The 13,769-nt window shown below is 47.2% G+C and overlaps 1 protein-coding gene across 4 annotated transcripts in view; it reads right to left on the reverse strand.

The window, feature by feature from the left end:
- FAM107B (family with sequence similarity 107 member B) overlaps positions 1 to 13,769 on the reverse strand; it is a gene marked incomplete at its 5' end in the record, with an annotated part of 221,910 nt that overhangs the window by 62,812 nt on the left and 145,329 nt on the right. Inside the window, one exon of one of the 4 annotated variants that reach the window (XM_080811750.1) lies at positions 11,769 to 11,957. The exons of 1 other annotated variant lie outside the window; for it this stretch is intronic. Of the gene's footprint in view, positions 1 to 11,768; positions 11,958 to 13,769 lie in introns of those variants that run through there. 2 more of the 4 variants (XM_080811751.1, XM_080811752.1) reach the window with 2 other exon arrangements.

The following is a 13,769-nucleotide window of genomic DNA, read 5'->3' on the forward strand; positions in this document are numbered from 1 at the left end:
CAGGCACCCAAGTTATGTAAACAACAGGAGACAATTTAATGCTGCTGCTAAGCCAGACTTAGAATAAAATTAGCCCAGCGCAGCAACAGTCGTAAAAGATTGTGCAAATGGTAATTAGCTCTAATGACAGGAAGCATTTGCTACACCTGGAGAAAGCCAGACCAATCTTGACTTCTCTACTAACACTCTAGATGTCCCTAAGCTGTATCAACGTCACTGGTTTTCCTGGACCCCTGGCCAGTTTAAACTCCACCTCACTCTCACTAACCATGTTCATGAAAAAAGAAGAATCAACAACCTCTCATGAGACCTTCAGTCTGGGTAACAGTGCTCAGGGGACGCCAACAGACATTAGGAGAAGGAGGGTGAGGAAATTCATAATGAAAGGCTCAAACGGCTGCCTAATGAACTTGGGAGAGCCGCCTCTATATCACCGCAAGGGAGACACCCAGACCTTTGCCTCAGATGATGCAAAGTGAAGTACACACCACCACCAACAGAATGATCTCACCCAAACAGCTGGATGTGGAGCTAATCGAGCTTTAGGGCTAACTTCCAGTTTACAGACATACAGAGACTAGTGGAACAGGTTTAAACTATCTGCCAAGTCCAGAAGGTGGGCCACTCTCCAAGACAACTGACCTGATTCTTCCACAAATTAACAGCTCTGGAAAAAGGATGGGGAAGAAGAGCTAATCCGGAGTTAAAAGGGTTCAGGAAGCATAACAATCAGACGGTAAGTGTGGGCTCTGTTCCGATGCCAGTCTGAAGAAACCACATGGGAGTAAAGTCAACGGTGGGGAAACCGGAGTTCTACGATCCCTGCCCTCGCCCAGACCTTGCCGTCTGATGTGCTGGAACCTCGCCTTCAGCCATCCCACAACGAAAGGGCAGGGCCCGTCAGTAGAAACTGGGGTCCAGATGGCTGGGCCCCACCCAGCCCCACCCAGAAAGGGGAAACTCTCAGGTAAGAAGATTCGGAAGATTCATAGCTGGTAGAACAAAGAGGAGGTGGCTCCTGGGGAGACCTACAGAGGAAATTTACAGGTTCCTCTGTTAACAATTTTTGCCAACAGGTTTCCAGCAGCCCCCAACTTCATCTGAAACCCATTCATGCAAAAAGCATAAAATCGCTGCTCCGAGCAGGAAAATCAGCATCCGAAGCAAGCAAGTTACTTGTGCAACAGGGAAAAGATTCGAGCAACACCCAAGTGGCAACTTCGCTTTTGCCTTCTTGAGTGACACTCCACCTCCTGCCTTTATTCCCTGGAGAATTTGGTTGCGTTTCCTTTTGTTTCCTGTCTTTCTTTTTTTTAAATATATCTAATGGAGGTAATAACGTCCACAACGTAAAGGGCACACAACTCACACGTACAGCGTCCATCACTTTTCACTCCCTGCCATTTTAATTTGATTTGATTTGTCTTTCCAATCTGACAGCCCCACTCCTCAAGGCGAGTAGGGCCAGTCAGAAGCACGCCTGGAATGGAAAAAGGAACAGGTTGGGGCATGTTTGCAAGGTCCACGCTCCACATGCTGGTGGCCTCTGCAGCTGAAACATGCTGTCCAACCCTCGTGCAAACAGTTAACGTGAACAGAGGGTGATGGCGACTGAAGATATGGCTCTTATACTGCACCCTGTGGGTCTCTCACTCTGTCCCCAAATCGGACTTTCCCACAGCTTCTAGCTCAAGTCATGGGGCTTTTCACCTGCTGCTCCCCAAACTGTCCCAATGGCTGTGGAACAGTGTTTGCCCCCTTTCACCAGTTTCGAAGACCTGCCATTTCACTGGTTAATCTCCTTTTAAAATACGGCAGACTCCCCTGCGGTTCTAACCGTATAGAGATTTTTTAAAGATCTGAAGGAGACCTTCAGATAACACAAAATTGTTAATTTTTTCAATCTTCAAACCAGGTATTCTAAAATAAAGAGCAGCTTTTTTCATTTGCTATCTTGAAATAGTAAACTGGGACCATAATTAAAAGTCCCTAAAAAATGAAAGATGTACCACACTTACAGAGTTAGTTTAATGATGCCATAATTCCGTTTTAGAAAGACGGGAAGTTGCAAGGCCAGTAAAGTGTCTCACAAGAAACCAAGGGCAGAATCCTGGTGTTCTGTTAGTCCTGATTCCAAAGAGGCTATCACTCATGATGGCTGAAATTACATAACCAGCTCTTACCAAGATACTTGATAATCTTTTTTTAAAAAAAAAGTAAACAGACACAAAGGAGGTGTTTAAAATGTTTTGAAAATTTTCAGAACATTGGGAGACACAAAGAATTCCTCTTCAATAGGGAATATGAAATTTTCCAATACGGATTTTATGTGAATAGGAAAAAAGTACTGTTTGAATACAGAATTGTCACAAAGAGGGGGAAAAATGTATTAATGTGTAATTATATAAACATCTTGAAAAATGCATCATGCCTAACTAAATTCCATCCATTAATAAGGCAGTAGCCTGGGGCTATTTTGTACAAAAATGGCATTTCTGGTAAACACAAAATTTAAAACACTACTCAAATACACAAGCTCGGTCTCATGACATAATTATGTGTTTTTAATTTGGCGCTATCCTTATACGATGCCAAAAAGAAAGCTACAAATGAATCATTTTAAGACACTATAATTTCCATACAGTAATGCCAAAAATAGAAACACAGTACAAATATTCTCCTTAAAACTGTAATTTTGGATTTACCTGGCAATTGCATTACTCTCACCAGGATCCCAAACCCCTTCTGAAGTTAGGAAGTCAAACGTGTTATCAACACAGGGAACATAGACACGGTTCTGAGACAGAAGGGCGAGTGTGATCCTGGCTTTCCTCATAACCTTGGGCAAGCTTTTTAATCTCTCTGTGCTTTAGTGTCTCATTTGTCAAACACTAATAATGCTACCTGCCTCAAAGAATCACTCGGAAGATGAGAGAAGACCACGAACACCACCACGCCTGGAATCATAATAAATGCTCAGTAAATGCCTGCTAATACTATCGCCCCACCTGGGTGGAAATCATTGTCATCAGCACAGAGCACCTCTCTCTGACAAAAGGAAAAACACATTCCTCAAAAGCAGATGCATGGCGTGAGAGGAGGCGAACTGCAAACACGTTCTGTGAAAACAAACAAAGCCGGACACCAGAGGCCACATCTTGTAGGATTCTCAGTGGATGAAATTTCTAGAAAAAGCTGCTTCTTCTAGAGACAGAAGAAAGGTGAGTGGTTGCCCAAGACTGGGGATGGGAACAGGAATTGGCCGCAAAATCCCCAACAGGACCGGGGTGACGGTCGTTCAATTGCATGAACCTACTGAAGACTACAGAGCCGCACGCTGAACGGGAGAGTTGTAGGGATGTAAATTATACCTCAATAAACAAGAGATGTGTTTCCAAAGCGTTCGCACAGGCATTTTCATACCACTCCATGATAATAGCGAATTCGGATATTTTATAGAGTACAGCAGAAATGGTAGAGGATGTGAGCAGGGGCAAGGATCAGACCCGGATCCCAATCCTGACCCAGCTTCCTTCATTTCAAGGCAAACTCTTCACTCCTCTCAGCATCAGCTGCCCTATCTGTGAAAGGGGAATCATAACACTATTACTTTCAGAGGCTACTGTGAGTGTTACGTCATCCCCCCCTTGGCCCCTCCGGGTTCCCCACATCAATAAATGGCGCCACCCCCTTCATGTAGTTACTGAAGCCAAAAGTGTGGATGTCATCCATGGCTCCTCTACCTCTCGAATATTGGCTCCAATCCATTAGCGAGTCCTGATGGCTCTACCTTCAGACTGTATCAGGTACCCAACCACTTCTCACCAGTCCCATCCCAGTCATTACAACATCCCTGGGGAATCACAAAAGCCTCCCCCTCTGGAGTCTCTGGACTTCCATTCTGGCCCCGCTGGAATTACCACTGCACTCCAGGCCAAAGGGGTATGTAGAAAACACAAGGCCAAGCTCGACTATCCCCTGTTCAGAGCCCTCCCATGACTGACCGGACCATGGCCTGCGGGCCCCACATGAGCTGGTGCCCACCCGGACCTCACCTCATATCCCGGCCCACCCCCACAACCAGCTCCATCCATCTGGGGCCTTCTTGCCCATCCCCAAGAGCAGAGTCCTCTTGCTTCTAGGCTATTACTTGCACCTGCCCCTGTACAGACGGATGGGGGTGAGGCTCATCCCTTTCTTCCTTGAGATCTCAAATTCTCCCCCCAAGATGGGCCTTGCCTTTGAAAAACACCACTTCGTCCCCTCACCAGACTCCAGCCCTTAAACCTGACTGGTTTCTTTATAGCTCTGACACTCCCTGGAATCACATACTGTCTGTCTTCCCACCAGAATGAAAACTCCACGCAGGCAGGGATTTCATCAGTCCTGCCCACTGTCCCTCCCATGTACCCCAGGGTCTGGCCCAGAGCCTCGCACAGAGGAAAATTCCTTAAATACCTGCTGAATGAAGGAATCGCATAAATCACTTAGCATAATGCCTGCCAGGTAAGAAGTCCTTGAGAACTGTATGTTGGTAATAATAAAAATAATATTATCACACTTACTGTTATTATATTTCACAGATAAGAATATGGAAGCCCGGGGCACCTGGGTGGCTCAGTGGGTTGAGCCTCTGCCTTCGGCTCAGGTCATGGTCTCAGGGTTCTGGGATCGAGCCCCGCGTCGGGCTCTCTGCTCAGCGAGGAGCCTGCTTTCTCCTCTCTCTCTGCCTGCCTCTCTGACTACTTGTAATCTCTCTCTGTCAAATAAATAAGTAAAATCTTTAAAAAAAAAAAAAAAAAAAAAAAAAAAGAATATGGAAGCCCTCCTAGGTCAACAGGCTAACCCAGGTGGAACTCTAAGTGTGACCCTTTAGTACTTCAAGATGCCTCCTTGCCACGAGCACATAGTAACATGTTCTCACTCCAGCAGGAGCCTAAAGGATCGTGCAGCTGATTTTCTCTGTCTGTTCTCTGCTTCCTCTGCCTTCAAAGATCCACCCCTGTCCTAAAAGGGTGGCCCGGGTGCCACAGAACCACAGGGAAGTCCCTTGGATGACAACTTCTAGTCAGGGGGCACTCCATCAGCTATAAAGTGTGGAAGCTTCACCTCACCCTCAAGACAGCTCTAAGAGGCTGATTACCCCAGTTTACGGATGAGGATTACCCCAGTTTACAGACATAAATGACCTGCTCAAAAATCATACTAATTAATGGGGAGCTTGCATCGAAGATTCTGAAAATCTTAAAAATCTAGATCTCTCTCCCACACACACTACACTACTCTGTGCATCCATTAAAAACAGCAAGAAAAATAAGAACCCTGACCACAGCTTTAGCTTTTAAATGACATTAAGGTATAAGGGAAAAGGATGTTATGAAGAAAGTCTTTCTACATATACATTTCCACAATGACATTCTTAACTTCCTCTGGGACATGGAAATTTGAGTTCATCCACATTAGACACTCAGAGACAACTTCTGACTATTCATACTGCAGGAGTTTATAAGGTGACTGTAGAGTTTCATAAGCTCATTAGCATGCAACAGGCCCAGATGCCTGAAAAACCCAGATACAATGTGAGTTTTAACCTTAACTCTCATGGAGCGTGCTGAGTTTTAAATGTTAGTAATGACACAGAAAAGTTTACATCAGAGTCACAGCCCTCTCTCCTATACACTTTATTATGACAAACCTTGTGTCCAAGAATATAACAGAATGGGTCATTTCCGCTATCAAAGCCAGGTTATCTTTACAACACTCCTGAGATATGATGGCGTCCTGAGAAGCCAGGGGAAAAGGTGGGGGGAGTCCCTCACCTTTCCCTACATGTCTCTTGTCAGCATTTTGGCACCATTGCCATTGAATTACTAGAAATTGGAGCTGTAAGATTGTGGGCAATGGTACAACAGCCTAATACCCATGTGTCAGGAAATGTGTATTTGGGGCTTCGTGACCTTGCATTTGCCCTTGCCGTGCTGGGAGGTAGATCTTACTAAGTTCACCTCCCACATGAGAAAACCGTAGCTCCCAGGGGTTCTGCAACTTGCTGCAGGTCACAGAGCTGGAGCCTAGATTCTGATTCACAGGGGCCTGGCTTCCCCTGAACCACATTAAGAAACGCATCCCAGTTCCCGAGTGGAAACACACTTGCATTGAGGTGCCTGAGTGGCTCAGTGCGTTAAGCCTCTGCCTTTGGCTCAGGTCATGATCTCAGGGTCCTAGGAGCGGGGAGCCTGCTTCCCCCCTCCCCCACCCCCCGCCTACTTGTGATCTGTCAAATAAGTAAATAAAATCTTAAAAAAAAAAGAAAAGAAAGAAATGCATCCCATTCCCCACTCACACCCTCTAGCCCAAGACTGGGACTGAGCTGGGCAGTACCCCATAGACACTCCAGGACAACACAAGTCAGCATGGACAACAATAAGGATGATCAAGAACCCTCCAAACCACATCTACCTACAACCAGCCAGGAAGTAGATAGCTGGTCCCTAACCCACATTTTCTCAATCCTGTTTTTGGAGCAGACTTCACAACACAGACTCAACCCAGAAGGTTGTGTACGTTGGGCATCCCCCCCCACCCCATTTAAGACTTCTGGGTCTAATGACTGAATTTATGATTCAGCAGCATAAGCCGGAAAAGCACTGTGGACACCCCAGAGGCCCTTGATGTTTCATGGCCTCTAAAGGGCGGGAGAGTTCTTTTTTTTAATGGACGTTTTCTTCACACCGCAGAACCCCAAGACTTCGCTGGGTGTGGGGAACATGACTGTCACCAAACCATGCCTCCCTCCCACTTCCCCATGCACACAGCACCACAGAGCACGGACTGTGGCTACTGCTTTATAAGGCTTGGAGCCCACTGTTTCCCCTCCAGTGAAATCTTCGGCAGAAGGGCTAAAGCGTCCACCTTGTGTTAAAGCAACACTCCTCCCCTTTTTTCTGAACCTCTCCCCTCCGTTTTCCTTCCTACAGTTCACCGGAGTTTGAAAAACATCAAGTAAGTCTTTCTACAAGTTCACCACAAAAACTGTCTTATCTTCTCATTTGTAACAGAACTTCCAGTGGGCACAGTTGAGGTCAGTTACCCCCCTCCCCTGCGTGACACCAGCCCTCAGCTCCTGGGAAGCCTTCAGGAGAGCTCAGGACCCCGTGTCCCCACCACAACTGACTTCCAAGGGCCCCTACCCTTGAGGTTTACCTCAGCATGAGAACAATACCATAGTTTCCCTGTGTCTCCTGGACTCCACGCTATAGAAAGTGCCCCAACCCCTTAGCCACACTCTAGACAAAAATGAACAGTCCTGGGGCACCGGGGTGGCTCAGTGGGTTAAGACTCTGCCTCTGGCTCAGGTCGTGGTCTCGGGGTCCTGGGATGGAGACCCACATCGGGCTCTCTGCTCGGCGGGGGACCTGCTTCCCCCACCCCCACCACCACCTGCTTCTCTGCCTACTTGTGATCTCTGTCTGTCAAATAAATGGATAAAATCTTAAAAAAAAAATAAAAAATGAACAGTCCTCTCCCTGTGTTCAGCCACGCCCCTACCACCAGGCTCTCAAACTGATCAGCCCTGAGCAAGTAACACACATTTCCTCCCAAGCCTCTTCCCACCCTTTAGTTTCAGTCAGAAACCCAACCCCTCAGCTTTAGCTGTGATTTCCGTCATTCTTTTAGAGACACCTTAATTCACAGCTCTTAACGGGACTGTCCTTAAACAACTTTTTAAAAAATGTTTTTGAAAGATTTTATTTATTTGTTTGAGAGAAAGAGAGAGAGAGAAGGCACAGGCACGTTGGGCAGGGGAGGGGCAGAGGGAGAGGGAGAAGCAGACTCCCCAGGGAATCTGAGGCGGGGCTCAATTCCAGGACCCTGAGATCATGACCTGAGCCAAAGGCAGATGCTTGAGCGACTGAGCCACCCAGGTGCCCCAGTCATTTAAAAACTTTGTGTAATTTTGAGAAGTTCTTTAAATATCATCCTTGCCTGCCCTACCCTAAGGACAGGGTCCCACCCCATCAGTCTTGTCAACTGCAATACACCCCATGTTAGGCCACGGCTGGCACGGAAGGGGCTCTAAGTGAATGTCTGTTAAATGAAAAAGTGAATGAAAAGCCAGTTTCCCCTACCAGTCTTGGAAAGAGCCCCCAATTACCATGGCTAAATGGCAATTTCAACCAGCTTACCAAATTATTTATTTTACTGATGCGAAATGAAATCAATAATATCAGATGGGTAAAAGCCTCATTTCCTTTTCAGCTGAGTTCCCTAAGTATTGAGCCTAAGGAAAAGTTCAAATGGATCAGACCCAGCACTTTCTGCACTAGCAAAGAAAGGGGGGAGAAAAATGACTTGCTTTCACAAAGGAAAAGCAAAAATAGGCCAAGACAAGGAAACTATACAAGAAAATGAAGACTCATCAGGTCAACCCAGCACTATGTGGCCTGGGCTGTGCACAGACTTCTGGTTGACACGGTTGACACCAGTGCTTTCCCCACACACATGCCCAAAGTAAGTTGCAAAATGGGCCAGCATCCACAGCTACTTTCTTGAGACTTAGAGAGTAACATATCTGTAGAAGTCCCCAACATTATCTGGGGACTTCTACCAATGCCTGAAATCTAGATCTTACTGAATCAATTTTCCTGACCCATTTTAAAACACATTCTGCACACAGAATCCTGGAGAGAAGGTACAGACAAGTGTTATCATGAATAACACGAAAGCCACATTACTAATCTACTAGGGTCCCTTTTTTCAGAGAAAAGTCTTCCACCCCTCAACCACTCCCAAAGAAAATCAGTATAAAACTTTTCCCCTATCTTCTGACATTTTAAACAATTAAGAAAACAAAGAGGGCGCCTGGGTGTCTCAGTGGGTTAAACCTCTGCCTTCGGCTCAGGTCATGATCTTAGGGTCCCGGGATCAAGCCCCACATCAGGTTCTCTGCTCAGTGAGGAGCCTGCTTCCCCCTCTCTTTATGCCTCTCTGCCTACTTGTGATCTCTCTCTGTCAAATAAATACATAAAATCTTTAAAAAAAAAAAAAAAAAAGGAAAGAAAGAAATGAATTAATAAATGCACCCACCCTACCACAGATCAAACAGGATTTCTCATAGCCCTTCTCTAAAACACAAACCAAGTCTCCTTTGAAACACCCCAAGAATGGATCCTGCAGTCCACGGGGGCAAGAAGCTGCCTGTCACAAACAGCCATAGCAAGTCCACGACATAGGACCAACCCCAAAGTTTCCTCTCCTCCCCACGAAGCAACATTATAGAAAAAGGCAAAACTACTCAACTCTGACCTCTATTCCAGAGGGGCATACATTTTGCTTCCAGTGTTTCCGGTGTCCAAGGCCACAAGAGGGTTGAAGGACAATATCCAAAAATTCTGATATTTCCTATTTGAGTTTCTTCTGACTTGTGTATTTGCCAGGGTCCTCTTATTTCTGAAGGAACGCTGATCATTACAGCGGACAAGACTCTTTGCACCATACACTTCACACACAGACTAACAAGTCACCACTGCAACGCAAAAGCTCACTATAAGCCTGTATGCAGATTAAGGAGCCCCAAGTTAGGAACAGGAACAAAGATTGCACCTGATAGTACAAAGCCACAACTTCCTTCTTGTAAATTCTTCTGACTTCCAAAAGTATTGCATCATCCTCATGCTCCATCCACTTCTACACAGTTGTCTCCAACATCTCTTTTTATTTTGCATGGAGTAATGAAGATGTCCAAAACTTTTACAAGTGGAAATTGGAGAAATGAAACGTCCAAAAACTTTACAAGTGGAAAGTAAGTGTATGCAATAACAAAAGCATTCGGGGCCAAATCTATGGTTGAACAATGTGTTGTTTTTTGGCCTTTTTTACAGAACACACGCACTCCAAACCACGCACTACTCACAGGGAAATCCTTTTTTTTACTTTCAGAAGTAAACATCTGGCTATAAAACCTCGGTCATTCTTTGTTCTACAAAAAGAGTGTCTTTGCATCACATATGTCTCATCAATCGCAGAATTTTGCTTTTTAAATATTTTAAAAGCTGAAGTATTTTTTATTTATTTTTTTAAATACAAAACTACTCCTGAAATCTAAAGAACACAATCCCTAAAACTTTTCTGTCGGTTCATTCTTACGAATTATGTGGAAGGTACCTTGTTTTTCCTATTTCTTCCCTTCCCCCTCTTATTATCTTTAAGGCCATAAGAAAATACATTTCAGGCAACTTGTTGGTATTAATCCTGTGTGAATGTGGCAAACCATTACTGTAGACTACCGTTATTCGATATATTTTAGTCTGATGTGACTGGTAAAGATTAAGAATCAGTAACTCCTTCCTTTATACACACACACACACTCTCTCTCAAAAAATCCCACCATGGCTGCCAACCCATAAATCAAGCTAAGATGCCTTCATCCTTAGGGTGTATTTGGTGGCAGGCATAAGTGACCTTCTTTTCTGTATTTTTTTCAGTTTTATAATAAACATACATCATTCTATACTAGAAAGTTTTCAACTTGAAACTACTAACCCTAAGAAATCTCCGGACAGGCACCTCAGGTACTATTTCAACTTAAAGCAACTCCAAAGTACTGGCCAGGCAGACGTAGTCAGAGGCAAAAACTAACATACCTGTTAGCAAGAAACCCTCAAGTTAAAGAATGGAAAGTCTAACAAGCCTCATCTCGTTTTTTGTATTTCTCTTTAATACCACACTCATTCTAATCAAATAACTTAGCTCTACTATCGTTGACTGAAGTGTTTTTTGGTGGTTTTTGTTTTTTGTGTTTTTGTTTTTTGGTTTTGGGTTTTTTTTTTTTTTTTTTTTTGGAGGAAGGAAGGATATGGTATCTTGGTGCAGAGATTAAGATTTGCAATTTACCGTATCAACAGGATTTCTCTCCACATTTCAGAAGGGTCTGTTACCATCCCCTACGCAGCACGTCAAAACTTGGCCATACATAGCTGTGCCATCCCCAAGGGACCCCAAGATGCTTGGAGAGAAATTATGGGAACCCAGTTTTTAGAAGTTCTCGGGTTGCAGACGCCACCCAACATGCTGGGTTTACTGGAAGAGTGGGTACGTAAAAGAATAAAAAATGGAAAAGTTACTTGCAGACTGTTTGGAAACACTGCGACGGTCACCTTTAAACCAGCGGGACAAACCCCCCGCGGCCCCTCCTTTGTCTACCCAGGCACAGGCTCGCTCCGGCCCCGGAGCCCGCTCCGACCACCCCTAGCGCGGCCGCGCAGCGAGGGGCGAACCGGGCGCCTAGGGCTCGGCAGCTGGCCGCGCGCGGCGCTCCCGGTGGGCAGCGCATCCAGCTCCAGACAGGGTCTCTCCATTTTCAGGGCCGAGGAAGCAACAATAAGCCGAGCGGAGCGGCCTCCTGGGCTCCCCTTCCTCGCGGCGGCACCCGCCTCCCCAGAGCCCCTCGGGCTGGGGGCCACCACGCCGGGCCCCACCACGCCCCGGCACCCCAGACCCTCCCCGGGCACGGCGCGGGGTGGCCGGGGCTCCCGCACGCCCACCGCCCTGCGCGTCTTCCTCTAGCGCACGTAGGGACCCCCGCCCCACCGCCCGCGCCGCGCTGACGGCCGGCCGGGGGGAGGAAAAGCCGGCGGCCCCTTCCGCCCTGGGGTCCCTCGGGCCGGGGTCGGGGCTGAGCGGGCGGCCGCGCAGTCTCCCCGGCGGGTACCCGCCTACCCCGAGCTCCCAGTCTTTGTGTGCAAAGTAAGTGCGGGAGACGAACCTACCTCGGCGCGCTCACAAAGGCGCGCGGCTCCCTCCCCGGCGCTCGCTCCGGGCGGCCGCGGCGGCGCCCAGCGGCCCGGCTGCTCAGGGCGGCCCGAGGCGGCGCGGGCTGCGACTCTGACGGCAGCGGCGGCCGGTCCAGCACAGGGCGGCTCTTTCACACCCCGCGGCCCCGCGCATCCGAATTAAGCGGCGGGGCAGGGCTGGGGGCGGGGTGCGACTGCGGAAGCCCCGCCCAAGACCCGCCCAAGACCCGCCCCGCCGCGCTGGCTGCGGGCTCTGCGCTCGGGACGGCCGCGGCCCCGAAGGGAGTGCGCCAGGCCAGGCGGGAGCTCGGACAAAGTCTGAGATTTTGGTTCCGGGAGGTTTTCCTTCTGTTGTTTGAGTTTGGCTGGCTTCAGAAACTTGGAAAGAAGAGAGGGAAGGTTGGAAGAAAAATACTAAGTGTCACCAGATGAGAGAGAGAAATGGGGAATCGAAGGTGGCAGGAGTAGGATCACGAGGCCCACAATTAAAGATCTTTCTCTCCCTCCCTCTCCGCATCTCTGTCTCTGCCTCCCTCACGTACTCGCTGGTGGGTGTCTGGCCTCCAACTCCACTCCATGCTTGTGAGCCTTAGCGAGACGGTCCCCCTTGAAATCCTGCAAATACGTCACAGAAGAAAACTCAAAAGGAATCAGGGAGGAAAAGGAAACAGGTTTGTTGGAATTGTGTAAATTTACTGTCAAACCAGGACTTGAAACCCAGCGACCTGGAAATTTACTCATATTCCTTCCCTGTCCCCATTCATCAAAGAGTAACTGGAGATTTAATTTGTGGGCAAGGAGGGAAGGTTTGTTTCACCTCCCTTTTCCCCCTCTCTGATTTTCATTTTTTACAGCTGTCTTACAGCAAATTGCTTCTTGCCCAACCCTAAGACTCTCAGATTACCACGTACCTGAATCACGACATCGAACAAAAATGAGAAATATCTAATTCAGAGTAGCAAAGGAGGACAGCAGTTTGGCAGATTTTAGATCAAAAGCTTCTTAATTTTCTTGGCAAGAGATGAATAGGGGTTTATTTGCCGGGAAGTTTTTCTGACTAAAACAGCTTGGGTCATGATCACACGCAACAGTCATCAATTATGATTTTCATCAACAAATGACTTACTCCAAAGATGGTCTAAAGCCACAGCCCTTCAAGGGCCTGATCATCTCCAGGTCCCTGAAGCCCACTGAGGGGAGGAATCACTTGCCACAGGATTTAGAAAGAAAGAATCTCCTTTTCAGCCCAAGAAACTGACCTGTGTGAACTTTATCCATAGTGTTTCCTACACATCTTTCTTCTCTCCCTGGCCTTGCACTGTGTTGTTTCTGTAATTAACTAAGGGTCTGCCAGTCCCCAGACCAGAACCTAGGATCCAGCTTAGATTTTACCTTCACTCCCCACATGGAGCCAATCCTAAATCCTAGAAATCCTACAGAAGGCCCACCTCCCCATTCCACCAACATTGCCACAGTTGGCCTTTGGTGTCTGTCATCACACTGTGGTCTCCCAACTGTCCCCAGCTTCTAATCACATACTGTTTTCCTCCAAACTTCTCAGGGAACTTTCCAAGTACAAATCTGCTCAAGTTAAAACCCTTTAGCAAGTGCCCAATTCCTACTACATGATCAAGTCCAAGCTCCTTACTATAGTACCTCCTTAGGGCAGTATACTTTTTGCTATCACCTTGACCTCTTCCCTGTATTCTTCCAACATCCCCAGACATCCAGAGCTTCACTCAGCCAGAGTGCTGTATTTGCTGAATGGGCCTGCTCTGTGAATACAAAGAGTGGAGGAAAGAACCTGTCACTTGTTTGCTCTTCTACATGTCTCCCCTCTGCCTAGCATACCTTCACTCCACTCTACCCCCACAAGGGTTCCTCTCCTCTCTGACACTGGTTCCTCTGAGAAGACTTCCCTGACTTGCTCAGACTGGATGGATATTTTCTGCCCCTCTTATGCCTAGGGTAGCCTGG

This window comes from Martes martes (assembly GCF_963455335.1).
Source record: "Martes martes genome assembly, chromosome: 8".
In the NCBI taxonomy this organism is placed as follows: Eukaryota; Metazoa; Chordata; class Mammalia; order Carnivora; family Mustelidae; genus Martes; species Martes martes.